The sequence below is a fragment of the Parasteatoda tepidariorum genome, chromosome 9, assembly GCF_982258835.1.
Source record: "Parasteatoda tepidariorum strain Cologne lab strain chromosome 9, Ptep-v5.0, whole genome shotgun sequence".
Classification (NCBI taxonomy): Eukaryota; Metazoa; Arthropoda; class Arachnida; order Araneae; family Theridiidae; genus Parasteatoda; species Parasteatoda tepidariorum.
The window spans coordinates 30,921,891-30,945,251 of NC_141763.1; positions in this window are offsets into that span (position 1 = coordinate 30,921,891).

Sequence of the window (23,361 nt, forward strand, 5' to 3'; positions counted from 1 at the left end):
GATCCAAACTTTGGATCGCTCTCCTGATCAAACAATATGGAACATATTCCCCAGACTGCGGCAACCCACTATATTTTGGGGGTTCAAAATCTAAATGCGTCTGAAAAAAGGTATGTACATCAGGGAAAGTAAAATTTTGCGCCTGATTTCGTAAGTTAAAATATCGTCTGCATTAATTAGCCTATGCCATCCCTTCGAACCATTAAAATTGAGTCACAAAACGTGAAGATCCGGTCATTAGATCAAAATTTATTCAGGGAGGTCTGTTTCTTATTTTGCACACTATACAGTGAGTTTTGTGCGCAAAAAGTTTTTAAATTCACTCCTAAGATATGATGAAATAAAGCTATGGGTCTAGGCTTTGAATCTACCCAGCTTTAGAGCAGGTACCAGCTTGTCGTGAAAATAAAAACGGAAGGTGCGTGATGCTGATTTTATAGTCACCATCACGCCGTTAGTCACAAATCGTGGACCATCTAGTTCACAAGGGACTGTTGGGCGAATTTTTTGTATATTTTTTGTATCGAATATTTTAAATAAAACTCTCTTGGTGCGGATATTTTAGTGCTATACCATAATTAGGTCTGCAATGAGGTAACATAAACGAGAATAGGCCACACATTTTAAAGGAACCGCAACGCATAGGACCCCTAAAGACAATTTTTAAAAAAAATTTAAATTTCTGAAGAAAAAAAATATTGAAGATCAAAATGAAATTTTTTTAAATTTTATTCATTTTTAATGTGATTATTCGAATGAAAAGTTTCGAAAAATTAACGTTAACTTTTATTTGTTGGGTTCACATTTTCTTAAAAAAGCAAAACTCGAAAACTGCTAAAGTATTTCTCGTTATAACAGGAAGACGGTAAAGCCCTTGACTTGATATGATTCAGACTCAACAGAAATGTTTTCCCAACTTTTTAAATCTAAACCGTGACTACAAGAAAACTTTAAAAAAAGGTTTTCGCTGCATACTTTCGCAGACCTTAGAAAACAATCCAAAAGCATGGTCTTATACTCGTTTATTTGCTTTCCCTAAAATGAGGTTTTTTGCAAAATATTTTCTAATTATTTATTAATATTTTCGCTGGAAAGGTTAATATTTGCCTTATTTTCTTTCCTTGGAAAAAGGTTTCAGCTTTATATTTCTGCTGACCTTATCATGACAACGAACAAAAATGAAAATATTAAGGTTTGCCATTTGCTTATTTTTTAGCCTAAGTAACAATGTTTTTTAAAAAAGCTTTAAAAATCATTTAGTTTTCCTTTTAGGAAAAAAGGTTGGAAATTGCAATATTTTTGCTTTATTGAAAAAAGGTTTTTACTGCAAACCTTTTCGTGACAATGAAAATAAAGTTAAAACACAACGTTGTCGTAAGGTTACATGCTTTCTGGGTTTTATTTTATCTTTCTAATAGTATTATTATCCATTTAATAGCATTTTATCCTTTTAATATTATTTATACTTCCAAATTACTGCAGCAGATGGCGTTCAAAAATATGTAGTATTTTATGGTATTTTTTCAGATAAAGTTGTAGTACTTTTTAATTTCAAAGTCTGGCAACCCTGACTCTCATGTTCTCATCCTTGGCTATCAAGTTTATACATAACGCGTTGGTTTGATTGCTAACATTGTGCTATGTCCAATGATTTTAAAACAAAAAGGCTCTTTTTAGGGCCACCTTCGGAAAACTATGTTGACGACACGGAACAGAACTTAGGTAATGATCACATGGATAAGGATAAAGTATTGATTTTGGAAAATAATGTTGACGACTCGGAACAGAACTTGGTTAATGATCACATGGATAAGGATAAAGTATTGATTTTGGAAAATAATGTTGACGACTCGGAACAGAACTTGGTTAATGATCACATGGATAAGGATAAAGTATTGTCTTCCGAAAATAATATTGACAACATGAACTCGCAAAAAGTGAATGAATTTTCCTGTGCACATTGTGTTCAAACTTTTTCCAAAAACAGTAATCTACGCCGGCATGAAAGAAATGTTCACTCTATAAACAATGCAACTTGCAACCAAGTTTGCGGTCTATGCAGTTTAAAAACCCGAACAATTATAGATCTCCATAATCATATAAAAACGGAACATCCTGAAATTAAATTAACTTTTCATGATAAGGTATTTTTTTGTCAATCTGATTTTGACCAGTGGAAAAGTGACATCGAGCAGCAAACTGTCTCTTCTTTTATCTTAAAAAACTCATTACTAAAGGAAAATTCAGAAACTCGGTATTACAGATGTCACAGAAGTGGTATTTACAAACCTTGTGAAATAGAAAGGAAAAGACGTTCGAAATATACAGGATCTATAAAAACTAGCATCACTTGTCCAGCAATGATCACTGCTACTAAAAAAACTGTTCACGAAGCTACTCAAATAACTGTGCAATATCAATCAACTCATGCAGGTCATAAATGCGAAGTAGGAAAACTTCCCTTGCAAAAAGAAAACCGTGCAACGTTGGCTAATATGCTTGGTGTTGGGATACCAATAAGTGTTGTGATGGACAAAATTCAAGCCAAGTTCTCGCCAACGAAGCGATTAGGACTTACTATACGTCAGGATATTTACAATGTTGCTCAAGGTTTTAATGTTAGCAATATTATGCATAACGATGATGCTATGGCAGTTGATATAACTGTGAAGAAAATGATGCAGGAAGAAAGTAATCCTGTTCTAATATACAAGCCGATCGGTGAAAAACTAAATCAATATCCAGGAATTGAAGAAGAAGAATTTTTGCTAGGAATAGCCACTGAATCTCAAATTGAGTTAATGGATTTTTATGGAAAAGAGTGCATCATGTTAGATGACACCCATGGCACTAACCAGTATGGGCTTCACCTAACTACAATTTTAGTCCATGATGAAAACCACGAGGGTTTGCCAGTAGCAATTTTCTTCTCTAAGAGAATTGCTTCTGAGAGTTTAGAACCATTTTTTGATGCTATTAAACAAAGATTGTCAAGTTTTGTAACCCGTGTCATGATGACCGATGACACAACAACATTTTTGAATGCCTGGGTGAAATCTTTTAAAAACGAACCGCGACATTTGCTATGTTCCTGGCATGTTATGAAAAGTTTAAATAAAAACCTCAACTCCAAAGTAAAAAATGAAGTGGTTTGAGAAAACATGAAAAAAGACATGAAGCTGATAATACATGAATTGGATGAAATTACTTTTTCAAAGTTAGCTGAAAACTTTTTTGTACAATACAAAGAGGAAGAAGCTTTTCTCAGCTATTTTCAGGAGTATTACATGTCCAAAGCAGAAAAATGGGCATATTGCTTTAGAAAGGGTTTAAAAATAAATACGAATATGAAGTTAGAACGGTGGCACCGCCAAATCAAATATGAGGAATCTGGCGGTGTAGTTATGAAAAGACTGGACAAATCCTAACAGACAGTAATGAAGGCAATGGCAAAAAAACTTATCAATAGGGTTATCGCTATTGAACGCGGTAAGCTGACGAATCGCGTCAACCTTATAATGAAACGCCATTTGGAAAGCACTAAAATGGATGCCAGAATGTATTCAGCTATGCAGATGAATGATGGACAATATATCGTATCAAAAGAGGAAGATGGAAAAATTTTTACATATGAAGTGGAAAAAGAGAGCAGTAGCTGTAGTTGCACTACTGCATGCATAGATTGCAATATATGCATTCACACTATGTCGTGCAGCTGTGTAGACTTTAGTATAAGATACGTAACCTGCAAGCATATTCACTTTGTATGCCAAAAATTTAAAAACGTGTGTAAGAAAGTCGAAGAGGATATTGGCCCTAGTACATCCGAGGAGAATATGCTGGTTATTGACGATGACGAAATTTCTAAGAATACTGAAAAGAACATTATTTTAAAGCAGATGAATAAAAAACCTCGGAAAGACATGAATGAGAAAAAATTAGCTATAGAACAATATTGCAAGGATATATCTAGTGATGCCCAATCCATTCAGTCATTTGAAAATTTACAGCAAATTGAAGATGGTTTAAAAAATATTCGTGCTCTAATGCAAGCGTTTAACAATTCAGAATTGCCCACTTCTGAAGAATGGAAAGCTATTCCTTCCAATAAAAAAATATATCCTCAAAGGAAATTCAAAATTCCTAAAAGAAAACAACAACAAAAAAAAATAGAGAAAAGGATAAATGAACTCAGAATTCAATATTTTTAACGCAATTCCTTTCTACTATATGCTTAATTTTATTTGCATACATTTAAACTACTTTTATAATACTCATCATTAAACAATTGTATGACCTTAATTTTAAACCTTAATTTCTTCAAGCTTGTATCCTGATGAAACTCTCCCCGAATTTTCTGCAAATAGGCTATTTTCTTATGATAGTAAAAAGAAATGAAATCATTACACAAATTTCTCAATTTTTGAAGTAAATATTTTGGTTCGAAATTTTTTATGCAAATTTAATGTAGCATCCATGCTTAATCTTTTTTATTCTTGGCTTATTTCTTGTAATAAATTTTTTTTTCATTTAGCACATAGCCTATTACTTTCATCTTTCAAACAAAAGATGAGAATATTTTCATTTCGGTATTTATGATTTTCATTCATATAATACGAAATATATAATTTCAGTATCTATTTCAGTAAGTCAGTGAAATTGGCCAATAACCAAGCGAAACTGCACGGTTTTTGTACTGGCAATTAATTTAAAAATAAAAAATAGCTGTTTCCTCCTTGTAGGCTTTAAGTTAACCAATTTTTGTGATTATTTTTTTAGTTTCTAACATGACACGGTTCAGCTGTTGACAATAGGAAACAGCCAGCCATTTTAGTATCAGTGCTATTGCGGAAATTCTGCCAAAAAAAGATTCTTATTCGCCATTATTTCGTTAAGTTATTTGGTATCTTTCAAATTTATTTTTCATAGTAATTGATCATAAAGAAAATACAAATATAACTTATTCATACAAAAAATGAGAAAATATTTAAATTTGAACGACAGACAAAATTATTTTTTTAAATTGGCGAAAATCGTCGGCGGATAATGCATAAAAGTAATTATGGCTCTTTTTTGCTGCTGGTGAAATAATTTTAATACGTTTTAAAACTCAGATATTCCATGAATGGTGATGATTTTTTTTCCTGATCTTTTTTTTCAAAACTTGGTGCATTAGAATAATTAAGTGAAAACTTCAAATTTTAAAACTTAGATAAGAAAGGTATATGTTATGTATTTTAGTTACAAGTAAAAATATTTATTTTACTTACGCTTCAAATTCATAATTTAATGTGATAGTGCCATCTTTAATCTGTGTGTCAAACAAATAACTTATTGTTTCTATTGGAAAATTATAATATTCTTCATATTTACTATATCATTTCAGATTGTTGGTAAAAATTATCCATTTATAAACTTTTGTGGCGTTATTTTCATTTTCTTGAGGTAATCTCACTAAATAAATGTATTTGAACTCTTTTGATATTTTTCTTTCATAAAATAAAATTATAATATAAAAGTATAATTTCTTTCATAAGATAAAATTATTATTTTATAAAGGTACTTATCAATTAAAGGGACCATGTAGCCATGTTCGCCATCACGGTGTGTGTGGTTTTATTTCCCTCTAAATAGAAATTGTGATATTTAATAGCTAACTAAAAGGTGTTTTTAAAAAATAATATTTAAGCAGATATTTAATAGAAGGTGGGAAAAATAATTTTTTTATTCTTAAAATTAAAGAACTATTCTGCATTTTTAAATTTTTGTTTCCTCACAAACTGGACAGCTGTGATGTTTTCCATATATATATATATATATATATATATATATATATATATATATATATATATATATATATATATATATATATATATATATATCAATGTTCATATAGACGAAGATATGTGAAAAAAAAGTCGCCAACACATAGTTCCTAAAATCAATTAGTACCAAAATCACTTTTGGGCTTTACACTTTGTATGCGCATAAGGATAATGGGATTTCATGTTTTATTCATCTTATTCCTGTTGGTGGTTCTCTACATTATTAGCACATGGCAATGCAATAATATGTATTTAAAACTTCTTCTGAACAAAATGAAGATAGAAATAACGTTCAATTTAGCATTTTTATGTAATTAAATATATCTGTTAATTGCATAAGAAATTAAATTTTAAAGAATAAATTTTGATTATTTATTTATTTATTTATTTTTTGTAGAATAGTCACGATTATCCATTCATAGAGATTGGAATATATATAAAAAAATTAAATACATCTTTTGCAAATAGAGAAATATACAAATATGCTTATAAAATAAAATAATTTCCGCCCATGCGTTTTTATCATCTTTATTTTTAAAAAATTCTATATTATGATGAATCTTTAATTTCATTAAGCTCTTTCTATATTTTACTTAGATTTTCTTACCTCAACTTCATAAAAATACAAGAAGATATATAAAATAATATTTCAGACACTATATAAAATTAGTTACGATTTTAAAAAATGTAATCAGAGTGTAAAAAATATGATATTTAAAAACATCAGATTAATTTAAAACTTATCAGAAATGTATAAGTTAATATATATTTAAGTCCGAAATTGGTAAATGGCGCCGTCATTTTAATTTTAAAAATCTGCTTACAGAAAGAATAGGAGCCTATGTGTCTTCAAAGAAGATATTGCAATCGGATTTACTGTATAGCACGTGCGCCGAAATGATGCGCAGCAATTTCTACTTTCTCCACCTTTGAAATAAATGGAATGATCCAGTCTCAATCAGAGTCAATGTGGGAATCAAGGGTTAGTATAAAGTTTTAGGAGAAGACTTAAAATTTTATCCGGAAGGTTTTGAATCATAGTGTAGTGAATATCATCAGGACCAGGTGTTGTTGGATGAATATTTTTTAGAGCTATTTGAATTTCGTTGAATGTAAAGGGTTCATTATATTTGCTATTTGTATTCTTAGTTTTTAGTTTAATTTTTTCTTTATTTCTTTTTATTGAAGCAAATGGTTCTGGGTAGTTAGAAGAGCTGGAAACTTGAGCAAAAGCACCGGCATTCGCAACATCGTGTATATCTGAGATTGGTGAATTATTACACTTAAGAATAGGGATATTATGTGCTGTATATTTAGCAGAAATCGTCCTTATTTTATTCCAGATTAAATTTGATGGTGTGTTATACTTTATGGAAGAGATATAATTTTTCCAGGAATTTCTTTGAGCGTTTCGTCGAGTTTTTCGGGCCACTGATCGGGCTTTTTTGAAAGCAATAAGGTTATCAGTGGTTGGATGTTTACGAAAAATCTGCCAGTAATGTTTTTGCTCTTTCTTGGTTTTTTGACAGTCATTGTTCCACCATGGTTTAGGATGTTTTTGGTAATTTTGTGGATGACAATTTTGAACTATGTTTGGTTGCTTCTAGTATCATATCTGTGAAATGATCAACTGCAAGATTTATATCAGCTTGGTTTACTATGCTTTCGTCAATATGTATCCAGGTGGTGAATTTAACCCAGTTCGTAGTGTTTAATTTTATTCGCGGTGTTTTGGATAAAATGCAGCTGTTACTGCCTGTGTAAGTAAGTACTAATGGAAAATGATCGCTATTGAAGAGGTCGTCATGAACATGAAATAACCAATATGGATAAATAGATGGACTGCATATGGCTAAATCTATAGCATGAAATGATCGCGATGGAGCGTGAAAGTAGGTACTTTCCCCTGTATTAAGAAGACACAGAAGATGGTCATCTGGAGACCCCTATTATTTGAGTCAGGACTTCCCCAAGTAGGGCTATGGCCATTGAAATCTCCCAATATTATAAATGGCTGCGGGAGTTGACCGATCAAGTTATCTAAATCAATTTGGGATATATTATCTCCGGGAGGAAGGTAAATGCAGCAAATTGTTAAGAGAATTTGAAGGGATAGTTGAACAGCAATTACTTGCAAGTTAGTATTTAGCGATAACATATTAGACGGATATCTTGCGGACGTCATAATCATGACTCCGCCACAAGCTTTATTGTTATTGATGTTATCTTTTCTGTTTATATTGTAACCATGTAGTTTAATTGTTTGAGTTGGTTTGAGAGCGGTTTCTTGAAGACAAATGCAACAAGGGGAAAATTTATTTATAATATCAATTATGTCTTGTTTTGTAACGTTATAACTTCTGCAATTCCAGGATATTATTTTGGCCATTTATTATCTTTTAATTTTTAGTTTAGATTTCGGACAAAGGTTTGGTGGAGCCTCCAACCCCTCGTCAGTTTGCATTTGCTGGTAAGGTAGTTCGTCACGGTTATCTTCGTCGGTGCTCATTGCATCAGATTGCGAAAGTTCTTTGTTTTTTTTAACTTGTCTTTATGGAACTTGTTTTGTCTACTTTTTGGTATATATTTAAGCTTGCTGGCTACGGGAGACTGAGTCAGTTTTTGTTGTAATTTGTTTATTAATTGAGGCGTCAATTTCACGTATCTTTGGCTTTCAGATGTGTTTTGTATAGGTGAAGGAGATGCAGATTTTTCCGGATTTTTCGTTTGTTGAGACTGGGAGGATATTGTTTGGATGGCTGTTTGTCTGGGCAATACTGTTTTAGGCTTATTATTTTGTGCTTCGGATTCTGTAAAGTCACATTGACAGCCTACAGATTTAGTATGTTTGGTATTTGAGATCGGATTCATAACTGCTGCGGCATACGAAACATTTGGTCGAGGTTGCGAGCTTAAAAATTTAGTTTTAGCTTCGAAGTAGGAAAGGTTTTGCGTTACTTTTATGCTTAAAATTTGCTTTTCTTGCTCCCATTTTAAGCATCGTCTGGAATTAGCAGAATGATCTTCATTACAGTTGGCAAATTTTTCAGGAGATGAACAGGATCTGAATGAATGTCCAGGTTGGCCACAGCGGGAGCAGGTTTCTTTCCCTCTGCAATTGTTGGTAGAATGACCAAACTTCTGACATTTAAAACAGCGTTAAGGATTTGGAATATATGGACGGATTTTGCAGTTTCGGTAACCAGCTTTAATATCAATAGGTAGATCAGCACTATTAAAAGTTAAAATTATATGTTGAGTTGTAAATATATCTGAACCTTTCTTGATTGTTATGTGGCGTGCATCTATAACGCCTTGATCAGAGAGACCTTCTAAAATTTCTGAGATTGGCATGGATTGTAATGCTTTTTCTGAAATTACGCCTTTCGAAATATTTAGAGTGTTGTGAGGGGTTACTGTAATTTTAACGTTTCCAATTTGATTCAATTTGAGAAGTGAAGTTGTTTGTTTGGTAGAATTTGTTTCAACTAATAAGTCTCCAGATGGCATCGGTTTGACATGTTTTGGATTTCCAATGTGTGTCTCAAGCGATTTTTGGACTAGAAAAGGTGACATAGAGGAGAGTTTCTTCTCTGCAGAACTTAAAACAAGGAACTTTGACTTGGAGGGGTCGTAATTCGAGCAATTTGATAGATTAAAACTAGGTGATGAGGCTGTTCCGCTTTTGTTCTGGTGAGCGGAACTGAACACCTGTTCATTTTCAGCCATAGGAAAAGAAATAAAACTTCCACTATCGGCGGCACCACCCACCACGGAGTCCAACTCAGGGGATGCGAGGAATAGATATAAATCTGTTACTCAACATCAATGCTGACCAATAGTTATACGCCCGAAAGTCACCCCTGAAGCAGCCTCCACCCTTAACGAGGTGCCCAGAAAGTGACTCCGGGCTTGACCCTAGCCAACAGATGACATTAGTGACTGGCCGATTGATGCATACGGGCCACTTTGCACCTCCCGTTTACCTGAAGCAGGGGCCAAAGCAGTGTGTTGGGGTACCAAGATGCCCCTCAACTACCAGGATCTCCTTTTCCAGGGACACGGGTCTCCACGCACGGCGAACACGCGGGTGGTTTCTTCTCATCAGGGTCCAATATTACACCGGACCAAGACGAAAAGTCCTTACCAGTTAATCTGGCAACCACGATAAGAATGAGAATCGATATCTAATAAGGAATTGCAACAAGATAATATATCATATAATAAATAAGAATAACAAGATAATATATATAAATATATCAACGTAACGAGAGAAAAAATATACATCGATAGTCTAGAAACCAATATTCTGCAAATAATATCCAGAATTTGAAAGTAAATAAAATAATTTTCGCTCACTAGGTCAATGTAGAGAGGTACAATGTACTAGGTACAATGTCAGAGAGCGTCCGACAAACATAATCTTTTCGGCTCAGCCCATCGGATCAAGGCCCAGAGGTCGACCAAAGCTGAGATGGGCCGACTGCGTGGAAAGAGACTTTTCAGTCTTAAAAGTCTCAAACTGGAAGACAACTGCCAGGCAGAGACAGGCCTGGAGGAAGTTGATTGAGAAGGCCAGGGCCCACCCGGGGCTGTCGTGCCACTGAGGAAGGAAGGAAGGTCAATGTACTTAAATGTGAAGGTCAGAAACTCAAAACAGGACCGTCGCAAGGAAGAAATTGAAGTATGCTAAGGTCCAGCTCGGGGCCCCGGGTACGCCGTACCCGTCACACAAGAGTGTGCCCCTGGGGGGGGGGGTAACTGACTCAATTGAATAACAGAAAACTGAAGAGTAGTCACTGCGAGACTAACAATCAATAGACTAACAACGGTTATTCATTAGATTATACGAAAATAGTTTCAGCAGTTTCATTTTTAAGCTTCAGAGAGAGAAAAAAAGAAAGAAATTGTTTGCTGCGAATTATTCATAATACACTGGTCTTACACATGTAAACAACGATTATAAAATAAAAATAATCCAAGGACGAATAATTCTCTATTTTAATCAGAGTTAGTTAAATGGTTGCCCAGAGATACCAACTGCTCCGGACACGCCAAAATAATTTTTAAAAAAATGGTAAATAACAACAAAGTAAATTTTGCAAATGTTTCACTATTATGCTTGCTTTCTAACAGGTATAGTATTACGTAAGTATTGTAAATAGTGAGTTTTATAAGCCTACGAATTATTTAAAAATAGTGGTGGATAAAAATCTACTAAATTGAATTTATTAAACCAAGAATCACAATTGATAAACTACCACTTTAAATGTATATTTGCTGTCCGGAGCAGGTTGGCATCTCTGGACTACCTGTTTTGTTTACAAAAATAAATTCTTTTTCGATACAAGCTGCACCGTAGAGCAGAAATATTTTTGAAAACGGTTTGGAAGAAAGACTTATAAGTTATTAATAATGAATCATTTTCATAATAAAATAATTTTAGCCTTCGAGTTGGTTTAGTTGAAAACTTTATAGAAAATATTATCAAAGCTAGATAAAAATTCTTTATTAAATAGATAAAAATCATTTATTTTATATCGTAAACACAATGTTTGTTTCTTGATTTAATCCTGTTATTTTCTTGAAACTTGGTCAAATGCTTATCCAGCAAAAACTTCCTCCATGCCTGCAAAAATAAAATCCTTGATGTAAACAATTATTTTCAGAAAATATTTTGACGTTAACTCTTAGGGTGTCAATACAAAATCGTGTTAACTTAAAAACCTAAGCAGTGTTAATTTCATACGGAAAATATTAAAATAATGACTCTGGATTGCTAAACAAATTTTACAGCTCAGAATCTCTGCAAAATCTATTTGAAAAAAAATCACATTTAATTCTCTGTTACTAAGTAAAAGATAAACAGTAATTCAAAAATTTCATTTATGTTTTTCCCCTCAAAAATGTAAAGAAAAAAAATGAAGGTAAAAAGATGATTAACCTTACAGAAATGTGAAATTTCTACGACTTAATTGTTCAAATTTAATATTTTAGCTACTTCACCTTTCATTTTTAACCCTTCCAGATCATAATCGAATCACGACCGTCCATAACACTTTCAGTCCGGTAAGGAAATTGACCGATCGGATAGTTGTTAGGTTAAATAAGCTAGTAACTTAGCTTATAAGCTTAGGTTAAATAAGCTATTAACGAAAAACCACAAAAAGAGTTAAGAAAATCATTTAAATATTTCTTTCTGGAAAAATAAAATATCCAAGGCTAGCAATTTTAAAGTACAAGAGAAGGTAACTTTTGCAGTAAATTTTAAATATCATGCGTTGTCTTGAGCTACAGCAGGGCTGTCCAACTGCAAAGAGCCCACGGGTCAGAATTCCGCTCACTAATCACCTGGCGGGCCGCTGTTTGAAAAAGTTGAACAATAACCTCTTACCTCTTATACAATAACAATTAATAGTTAAATTATGAATTATAAATTTTTATCACAGTTGTATATGAGGCAATTACTCTTTTTAGCATTAGCACAGTAGTTCAATTTTTGAAAACGGTTTTGATTACTTTAAATATTATAATTTTTCCACTTAGTAAATTCTTTTGCAAAGACCATACAAGATGGCGTCTTTGATATATCAATCAAAGAATGCTATACTCCAAGCAATCTTTGGGCTTTAAAAGTGATTCAACATCTTTTATAAAAAAATATTCACAGACGTTTTAATAAAATCTTCTTGATTTACACATTAATTTTATTAGCTGCTATATTTTTACGCTTTTTTTTTGTGAATAATCCATTATTACGAATGATTCATAGAAAGGTACTTTTTTCAATTATTGAAACTTGAGTCTAGTTCATCTCATGTGTAATAAACTTTAACCACAACAATACAAATGATATAAACAAATAATAGACTTGAGAATTATCTCGATTTTAAAGTATTGATGACTCGAAATCTAAATCCGTTTCTGTGCAATCACCTATAATATCTTCTATCAAAAGTATTTTTTGGAATATATTAAGATATTGATCAAAAGCTAAAGCTTGTTTTGTTACCTTCCATCTCCTTTCCTATCTCTACCAAGTATGTAAATCCGTTTACTTCTAAAACAAATTATAGACTTGACAATTATCTCGATTTCAAAGTATTAATGACTCGAAATCTAAATCAGTTTTTGTACAATCACCAATAAAATCTTCTACAAAAGTACTATTTAAAAAATATTAAAAAATTGATCAAATGCTAAAGTTTGTATTGTTACCTTCCATCTCCTTTCTTGTCTCAACCAAGCCTGATCCGGATCCTCCATTTACTTCTGAAAAAAAAAATACAGTTATAATTTTCGTGCCGGATCGTGTCGACACTTTAAAAATATCAATTATCAAGAAAAATACCAGTGAAGATGAGCCAACTTTTCCAGCTTTTAAACACAATAAACGAAAAAATATGATAATAATCATTTAAGTACCAAAAATTATGCTATATTAAATAAAGCTTGAGCTTCAGTTCAGACATATCTACTTATCCCCTTCGCGACGTCTGGCACATAAGGCCTCTAATCTCTTTTTTCAGGCACCATTGTCCTGAGCCAGTCCTCTTCAGCTCTCCCATTCATTTCGTTTCGCTCTCCCATTCATTTCGTTCGTTTGTACAAATCTTTGGTGCATTTATGTTTGCCAATTAAGTCCCTGCCATCTTTTTTTACGTTTTCAATCGATTCAATCCAAAATTTAATTTTGAAGTCTTTATAACTCAAAATTTTATAGTAAATATTGTCAAAGCTAGAGTTTTAGCATACCTTCTATAGTTGAAAAAAAATATTACAAATTGTTTAAAACTTGTCCAGTCCCAGAGTTTCGTCATTTGTTTTTATTTGTTATTTAAATTCATTCAATATATTTAGATAAATTTGAGCAAAATAAGAATACCGTTTGACTAAATTTGAAGTTCATTTTTTAACACCTAATGGACTCCGATAACACGGAATCGATCCTGAGGTATCGTATACACATTCTAAAACTTAAAAACAGGAATCCTTTCAGTTCCATTCGATCGTTGTAGTGGAACTGGGAGTCTGAGGCCTTACGGCCATTTTTCCCATTCATCCTGAAATTAGACTAAGATACATACATGAAAAAAATAAAGTTTGGGGAGCAAAATGGAGTTCGTGAGAGAAAATAAATGGCATTTTGCTATTATTAGGTAATAATAAAATTACAAGTAATAAAAAGTACATGAAAAAAGGCAAAATTGAAGTACAATGGAAAAATAAACACTAATGAATATTTACAGTTTGGGAGTACTTGCAACAGGGGGGTGAGTTAAAGGAATGTGTAAGTAAGTGTGGCTTTGTTAAAGTAGAGACCCGGCCGTCCTGGTAATTACCACTCCTGCTCTCTACTCTTAAGTTACAGGGATTTGATTACCCCCGATCAGACCCATAGAGGTTGTCTTTTCAGTTATCTTTACATTATAATGTTGTTGTTTCTGATCCCCAAGAGGTCCATCCCAGTTAGACTAAAACCATAAGTTCAAAAACAGATGAGGTTTTGAAAAACCCTCGTGGATCTTAAAATCAATACAGTTTAGAATATGCTCGGGCGAAGCCTGAGCAATCCTACAAGTGCCAAGTCGAAAAGTCTTTCGCCCCTGAACAAGCGAGAGACACAAAGTCTATTGGTTTCTAGGTCCTCAAAAAGCAAGGCACCTCCAGGACGTTTTCTGAAATACCAACTACGTGGAGGAGGAATCCTCCTGAGGTCCATAAACATTTTTTTGCATTCTGCAAAGACCTTATTGAAAGTGAAAGGCATATCTGGCTGTAAAGGTTCCAAAGAAGCATCTTTAGCCAATGAGTCTGCCATCTACTATATTATAATGATTTTTTAAACATTGAAAAATGGTAAATCGATAAAGATAAAATTTTATTTTTTAGCAACTATATTAGTTCTTAAAATTCTCAATTAACAGTTTTCAATTGCAAAAGTAAGTAATTTTATGTTATGACTGAACATATTTTCTTCAGAAATAGTTGGCACTTAATATGCATGCTACTACCTACGAGTTTTAACGATGCGAACGATTAGAAAAGAATGGTCCGGGATATGCAGGGAAAGTATTATTACAACTTTTGACTGATCATGCAACGAATTCCTGACTTTACAACTTTTGACTGATCATGCATCTACGAAATCCCCAAACTTCACCCAGTTTTTCAAAAAACTTGTTTTTGTGCTTCGTTCCATCGATTCGCCGAATACAAGAATTTTCAAACCTCAAATACAATTGTTTGTTAAGATAAAATGCCTTAATATTTTATTTGTTTCCACTAATTTGGGTGAACTAACACATATGATTTCAATTATTCATATTAAAAATGTTTTTTCATGAAATTAATTGTGAAAGCAAATAAAAGTTACAAAAAATGCTATGATTTCTAACCAAAACAATATAGTTTTTTATGATAATCTTGTTTATTTTAGAGTTAAGTATGCAATAATAAAAGAAAATCATTTACCTGACGAAATTGCAAGCTTCCGTTTGAAATATCTAAATTTCAAGCAGTCGTTTTATGTAAACTTGCTTTATCTTTTTATTTTAAATTATCTTATGCAAAATAATTAAATTGAAATAATTTTTTTTAAATTTATCTAATTCAATAAGCGTATTTGAAAAAAATGTTAATTTGAAAAATTAACAAGGTAGTAACAAAATTTGTGTTCTGTGTTAGGTGCTCTGAGAGAAGTTAGTTAAATCTTTCTTCCTATTGAAACAGATGTAATTAAATATTACTTACATTTGAGCTCTATTAATGCAAAATAATCCGTGAACGAATTTTTTTTTAGAAACTAGTTATTTCAGCAACTAGTTTTGATCCTAAAATATTGATTGGAAGCATCAATTGAATAATACACTGGCAAATTCTGGTAAAATTTAAACTTATTTTTTACAATTAACAAACTCTCTTAAAGCTTCTTTAAAAGTCGAAAAAATGTTGTAAATATTAAAAAAAACTAGATTCCACAATAAGATAGTAAAACATTTTAATGAAGTGTAATTTAAAATGTAAGTTAAGTCTACTATTTTATAACAAGATTAATTTTAAATTATTATTCTTTTATTTTAATTTATTATTATTTTATTATTTTTCATCATGAAAATCATAAATTTTGTTTCGTGCACTTTCACTTTTCTTTAATTACTTTAAATTTTATTTTTTAACGGCATTTAGAATGTTTTCAGAATATTTGTATTTTTGAGGAATACATTTGTCATTTATATAATAGACTCAACAGGAATATTATTTTACATACTTTGCCATATATAACATTTGTCATTCTATAGATTGCCTAGGCATTATATACACTACAATTATGGAAGAAACAATTTCAGTTTGACATTTTCTTTTTCGAATTTCTATCCAAAATTTGTGTTTTGTGATATGTGCTCCTGTAGAAGGTAGTTAAATCCTTCTTCTTACTGAAACAGATGTAATCAAATATTACTCAGATTTGAACACTGTTAATGCAAATGAATCTGTGAAATAATTGTTTTTTAGCAACTAGTTTTGAACCTGAAAGGTTGATAGAAAGTAATGATACATCGGCGGGTTAAGTTTAAACTTATTTTTACAGTTATCATTATCTCTTAAAGCCCTTTGAAAAATCTAAAAAAAAGTTTTTAATAATTTAAAAACAAAAATAGTTAAGTTCGAGGATAAGATAATAAAATATTTTTTTTTAGACATTTCATGTAGTATGTCTACATATTACTGGCAAAGTTTGAAATCCACCATTCTATCAAATGCGTAAAAACTAGACATCGCTGTGTAAATTTATTCATATTTCACATATTTCCTAGGCATTCAATAGAATTCCAGATGATTGGTTGGATGGAGTTTATGGGCACCAGAGCCAAAAATGGCTATACTGCGCTAAAGAAACCGACAATTAAGAAATACGTCTCAGGTTCGTTCCGAATGTAATGCAGTGTAATTTAAAATGTCAGTTAAGCCTACTATTTTATTATAAAAAGGCTAATTTAATTTCTTTTTCTTTATATGAAGATTATAAATTTTGTTTTGTGCAACTTTCACTTTTCTTTATGTATTTTGAATTATTTTTTTAACTGTATTCAGAATAATCTTTGTATGTTTGAGGAATACAGTTATCATTTATATAATAGCATCAATAGAATTGTTTTCATACTCTGCTTAAATAGCATTTGTTAATCTATAGTTTGCCTAGGTATTATGTACACTACCCTATAATGGTGGAAGAGACAATTTCAGTTTTTCGCATTTTTTTTCCTTCTAATTTCTCAAGAAATTGCTTTGAGCGTTATTTTTTCACTTTAGAAATGTTTAGATTACTCATATTTTAAAATAAATTTTAAAGCTTTCAGTTGTTTGAGAGACAAGCAATAAAATACGAATGGAATAATTATAAAAATTTATGCAAGTATAGGCAATTTTATAAAAAAAAAAATCTTTTGTCTTTTTTGCTGTTACTTTAAAAATATAGAAAAAGTTATACAAAATTTTTAATGATGAAACTTTATCGCCACCAGGCTATTTAAAGTTTTCTAAAGATGAATGACAGAATCAAGAATTAAAATTTCGGAAATCCTTTGTCACTTCCAGGCGACATAATTTGAGAAGTTTGAAACAGAAGGAGCCGATAACGTGTGTGAAAAACAACACAGAGATGGCAATGGGGTATACAATTTATGTAAGTTATCGAAATTTCAAAACCTTAATTATAACGACCGTGAATAACAACTCAAGCAATTTAAATGACTAAATCAAATGATATTTAAAATGAAGTGTAAGTTTTAATTGTTTTATATAATTTTACAAATATTTCAATAAAAAATCCTTTCCAAGTATTTTTATAAAATGTTTGATTATTTTTATATAACATAATTTTATATAACTTAGTTCAGAAAAATGTTTACATGACAAAAAAGCGTTTAATTTTTTAAGTAAAATTATATTTAGGAATTTAAAATAAGCTTATTGTTTGCTTTCAAAAAGGATAAGAAATTGAGTTTTATAGATATTGGAACAAAATTTTAAAATGAACTTAAATAACGAAACTGTTATAAACAATTTTTAGCACAACTAACTGTAAGAACTTATATAAAACAATAATGTTACGCTGGTGTAAGTTAAAATAACATAAAAATAAATATTCCTACTTGCCTTGGTTTTATGGTTAAATTCCTTATATAAGACATACTTAAGCAAACGATGTTTTGCATCTCAGTCCATGAAAAGACATAGTCTTGATGGTTAAAGAATTTGACTTATATACACATAATGTATGTGCATACATTGTAGTAAATACATATATTTCTTGTATATGCACACATTTATACATGCCTACATTGTATATGCCGACGTATAATGCAAGATGATACAAACGTTTTGTACATACATATGAACATACTACAATACACGTACAAACCATATATATACAAACCATATATATACATGAATTCACATATGTACACGTACGTACATGAATTTTTTTATGCGTAGATATTTACATATATCTTATGAATAAAAAAGTTCTTACGTGCACGTAGAATGCTCGTATATACTTACATACTATTATACTATGAATGTACTTTCGTGTGTATATATATATATATATAATTTTACTTAATACTATATATATATATATATATAATTTTACTTAATACTATATATATATATATATATATATATATATATATATATATATATATATATATATATATATATATATATATATATTTCTCCCAATACTTGATCCAGGAGTTCCCTTGTGTTCTGGATTGGGTTGTACATTGGTAGTCGTAAACCCAAAATTGGGTCGGCTGTTCAACGACGGTTATAAAATAAAATTTCAATTTCCCTTAACAAATAGCTTTGCAGAACGCTCTATATGTTTGAATTTGCATGGGATTTTAATAGAGTAAACTTAAATTGCTCTTCAAAGAACTTTTCGTCTTAAGAAACGCTGCTTGAGTAAACAATATGCTATTTTTCACTATCGTTATGACATTCATGATTGTTGAGTTAAGGTTTATCAATATTTAACTAGGCTTCCAATTTGCTAATTATGGTCGCAAACTACATATATCAAAGAAAAAGTTACAAGGTAGTTTCAAGGTTTTGTCCATTACGTGATGCATGAAACTAATTAATATATTTGTGAACAAAGAATATGTAATTATGTATCTATAAGTAAAATATCTTAATACTAAATGTGAATAAGTAATTTTCGTAATACTAATAAAAAAATTGAATAATTTCTAATTGACCCTCCTCCAGGGAATCACCGCATAGTTTTGTGAAAATAAAAAGCGTTTGTTTCACGTTTGATTTTTTTTATAATTTGGAGAGTTGTTTCAATGTAAATTTTTCAGACTTATAAAAACATGCAAAAATTGGGATTATTAATCGATTTTAAAAATACTTTTATCTGAAAAAGAAAATTTCGTAAAATAGACAATATTTTAAAAAGTTTAATACGTTTTTAAGCATTTGTACGTTTTTAAGCATTAAGTCTAGACTACTCTTTTCAGAGAAGTATGATGATATGTAATTTAAAATTAATTTGCTGCGTCGGGTTTAAACTTTAGTTATTTATTCTAGTTAGTTATTTATTAGTTATTACTTTAGTTATTTCTTTGGCGAACTTCGAAGAACTTCTTTAACTTAAAATTCACATTTTAATCGAAGTAGGTTATTCTTTTGAAAGTAATGATAAAAATAGGCCTTTTATAAACAAAAATGTGTGATTTTCTTCTTCTAAAAAGAGTGATAGATTTTCTCTTCTTTATCTCTAGAAGGGAAAGAAACTTCATAGATAAATGACAGTTTCCAAATAGCTTTATCCATCAGGAACGATATTAGACATTGTCATTGGTTGCCGAAAGACATGTTGCCAAAATGAGAAAACAAAGTGAAAGACAATGGTGGAAAAAGACTAGAAGCTGTCAAAAAAAGTGCTTTTTTGATAAGTTTGAGGGCATCGTCTGTAAATCACAAAATAATAGCAGGCGAACTGAAATGACGTGATCAATTACTGAGTTTGTCTTCAGTGTGTCAATGGAGTTCAGGCTGTTACTTTGAATTGTTTTACTTCTTTTTCGTTTATAAAATTTTAAAAATATTACTTTCAAATAAAAGAGGAATTTCTTTTTAAATCAAAAAGCAACTGAGGTTAAAAAAAGTTGCATTTAAAATATGAACAATAAAAGCTGATTATGAATTTTTTTTAACCGGTCTTTCACAGCCGATCTATAATCGACGATCAACTCCGTTGCAATATTTTATCTTACCCAGAAGACAAGGAAACTTTTGGATCCCGCATTCGCGTAATATGGTGTGGTTTGTCGAACGTCAAGGAAATTCTAACACATAATTCGTCAGTTACTAGGTTGGGGGTTCTTTAAGTGAGTACTGAAGTCGGTATGAGCCAAAATCAGTATACAAATTGATCAGCTATCTCATGTCGGGGATTTGAGCGTGGGTTGTTGAGAGGCGAGCGTTCTAGTCTTAGCTTATTAAAAATCCTCATTAATAAAAAAAAATGTCTTACTTTAACATTTTAGTCTCTTTGTGTGTAATTATTAAGGTTTTTCATCGTAAACTGAATTCAGCTTCTTTGCCTTTCAAATGCAACTGTTGATAGAAAAAAAAATACTTTTACCAGCAGTCTTTCTTGTATTGTTCATTCCTGTAATCGTAATGTCAATGTAATCGTAATTTCATAACTGCAATGAAAATTGTTCCTCAAGAAGTAAGTACAAGTGTCAAAGGCTACACTAAAAAGAATTCAATTTTTTTTCTTTTAAAAAATTCAAAATATTTTCTAGAACCGGGAACACTGAAAAGGATGTGATTAGCATTCAAACCATAATTTTTTACTACAGTAAATATTAAGGAGCATTACATACACCTATTACAATATCTAAATGTACATACTTTACAATCTACTATAGTTTCAGTATGATGGCGATCTTTTGATTTATTTTCTTCGAATTTTAGTTTATTTTTCAATGAAGCTGAAAAATATATTTCATTATTTTTTACAGTTAAAATATGCAGAATAGATGAAAGCGAATATATTAATGTGCTATTTTTTTAAAAAAAAATTTCTTTTTTTAGCGTAACAGTGAAGCAGCCATTCTAATGAAATAACCGTGTTAGGATAAGTTGTTATTCCAGCTGAGGGACTGCGAAAGTTCTCTAGCTTTATCAAATTTTTAAACAAGATTCAACAAAATATTTTTATAGATGATTAATTCATTTTTTATATAAATTTTATTAAATTTTTCTTTTGAGTAGTAAAATTTAAACGGAAAAAAAAAGTTTAAAAGTAAATCTGAAAAGTTCATTTGTATATGAATTTGAAGAAAATTTTTTTGAACTTCTACTCATTCCATTAAGTTTTATTCTACAGATTCTATTAAATCATTAAACTTTCTATTCGTAACTCAACTCCGGTTAAGGGCAACTTACACTTTATACCAGGTAAGTCAGTATAGTTACTTATTTTTTAAATTCAATATAGTTTTGCTCAAATTTAGTTTGCAGCCTATCAGTTTAACTAACTAGAGTATTAGTCACATTTGGTGCAAGTATTTTATATAAAAAATACAAAAACAATGCAAATTAGTACCACTCTCTCGTTTTCGTGGAATTGATTTGATAAAGTAGCTCATATAATTTCCGTTAAAATTAGTTATAGACTTACCATCACTGTATGACATTTTCAGCAGAGTATCTTTGTAACAGTTGTTTATTATCTGTTATACAGTCGCAGCTGTTTCAAAAGCTACTTATTACACATAGGTTGTTCAAAATCATTACACGTGTTGTCTAAATCATATTTTAACTACATTTTTTCCACTCAAACTGGCTTTTCTTATTTTTAAACATTTTGAACTGAAATAGATCAAAACGTTTAACACGTTTGAACATTCAATCACGTAATATTTAATTTTCTCTTGTTTTAGCCTATTGCATAAAGGTCATTTTTTGTTGGAGAAGAATGAAAAACAGCGATCTTCTATTTTCCAACACCATTAGTTCGAAAAAATCAATTAGAAAATTTTTATTTTTTACTCTACCAATTTAATTCAGCAAATTCTATTTAATAGGAAGATTTATTTCAGATACGTTCAACGTCTCAAAACTCCTTCCTTAGTCATATTTTTAATTGTTTGATGCAGGTTTCGTATCATGTTTAAAATATCTAAAAGCTATCTTTAAAATATATAAAAACTGGGCTCACCGCTATAGCTACCACCACGAAAGGAGTCTAAGATCGATAAGTGCCCATTTAAGTGGCGCTGTTGGGCGTACACCCGTGACTTTATCAAAATCAAACAAAATATACATCAATGGCAACATGCCCAACTATACAATCAATTGCTGCATTGCATTCTTCAACAGAGGTGTATTTAATTTGTTTACAATTTATGAAAGATTAAGCGCAACTCACAAAAATAAACAATACAATAGAGAATTTAGAAACCAAATTAATAAATTGCTCCAACACAGGTAATTAAGAGCAGCTCCAACATCTTGGTGTTTCATAGTGGGGCATATATACATAGTGGTATAAGCCCCCAAAGGCTAAACTTCAGGTAGAAATCTTCGATAATGTTTCTCGTAGTAAAAGATAGGCACATTAAGCATGTAATAATATAGAGGAACAAGCTTAAAGTATTATTGTGTGATTTCTGTTCAAAAGTCTGTTTCACGGAAAAAAAAGCCAACTGATTTAAACTTAAAGCTATTAAATTTCTTTCATTTTTAAACCCCTCTATATGTTTTATAGTACAGAAAAGTCATTGTATTAATTTAGTGCTATATATAGTGAAAAAGTTTTTTTTTTTTGGTCATTATTTCAGAATATTCCTGGCTATCTCATTGGATTAGATGAAACTGTGTACTAGTATTCCTCCAAAAATATTTAATTTATGGTTGGTGCTAATGCCACTTGCCACACGGGCAAGCCTGCTTGGTGAAACCGAGCAAATTTAAGGCAGAAAGTGCGATTCTTGTTTTTCAGTGGCGCCATCTATGGCCAAGAGTTCGACTTCGCCACATCATACTTCACATCTGCTTATAAAGCGAACCCATTCATACATCCACAGATCGTAATTTTGACCTGAATCAAAGAATGATCGATCTCCAATCCAGTACCCCCAGAGGTATTGATTTGTTATGGGAACATGGAGGACTTTTGTGACAAGACAGATTTAACATGCATCAGTCACTTTACTACACGGGGAGTCTTCGGCCGGCTGGGTTCGAACCCACGAACTCTTGGACATGGGCCCAGCGCCCTACCGACGAAGCTATCCCGGCCCTATATTTAATTAATTTTCTGCAATATCGCTTTTTTAAGTTAAATATTTTTTGAAACTAAAGGGAAAAATTATTCTTTTTAAAAAAATAATTTTGTTTTCGAAGCTACCTTGAAGATAAAAAAAAAGGAAGTTGGACTAAATTCTCTGTACACATTTTAAATACATGGAGTTACTAAATATCCCTCATGATCTACAACAGTGGCATT